The following is a 551-nucleotide window of genomic DNA, read 5'->3' as shown; positions in this document are numbered from 1 at the left end:
TTGCACGACATACGAACGCCAACATGACCACATGGTGGAGTTTTAATTTATTGATAAAATGCTACAGGTCAAACATCACTTTCACGTACACATTCGAAATCACGACATTTCTCCCCGAAATACTATTCTTCTAGATTTGTAACCAATAGAGCCAAATACAATGGTTGTTCCCGTACCTTCCACACGATACCAAACTTTCCTTACATAATATCAATCTTCCTTGGTTTTCATTACCTACGACTTACTCCCAACAAAAAGCCCTAGGATCTAAGCGCACTACAAGTCTATAACCAACAAGCCAAGAGTAAGGATGTAGGAGATATTACACGATAAAGACAGGGAGTTCCTCACCTCTCTTCTTCGGCCATCTTCCCGGCGTGAGTGGACGCCTGGGTGCTTCTCGCTCGCTCAAGTCGACAACGCAGCTGCTTCCGCTACGTTAGCTTTTTCCGCTAGATTCTTTGATTTAAAAAAATCTTTGGAGAAGGTGAGATTAATTTTCTTTTTATTGGGATTGATATTTTATATTTTTTTGTGATAGTTTACGGTCA

The 551-nt window shown here is 40.5% G+C and overlaps 1 long non-coding RNA gene across 2 annotated transcripts in view; it reads right to left on the bottom strand.

Moving 5' to 3' along the window:
• LOC119594525 overlaps window positions 1-401 on the bottom strand; it is an 8396-nt gene extending 7995 nt beyond the window's left edge. Inside the window, exon 1 of one of the 2 annotated variants that reach the window (XR_005230632.1) lies at window positions 352-401. This is a non-coding gene — a long non-coding RNA (uncharacterized LOC119594525). Of the gene's footprint in view, window positions 1-326 lie in introns of both variants that reach the window. The other variant, XR_005230635.1, reaches the window with a different exon arrangement.
• Between the last annotated feature and the right edge of the window lie 150 nt (window positions 402-551).

Source organism: Penaeus monodon, chromosome 34, assembly GCF_015228065.2.
Source record: "Penaeus monodon isolate SGIC_2016 chromosome 34, NSTDA_Pmon_1, whole genome shotgun sequence".
In the NCBI taxonomy this organism is placed as follows: Eukaryota; Metazoa; Arthropoda; class Malacostraca; order Decapoda; family Penaeidae; genus Penaeus; species Penaeus monodon.
Note: the sequence above shows the minus strand (reverse complement) of the source record. Positions and strands in the feature narration are given on the sequence as shown.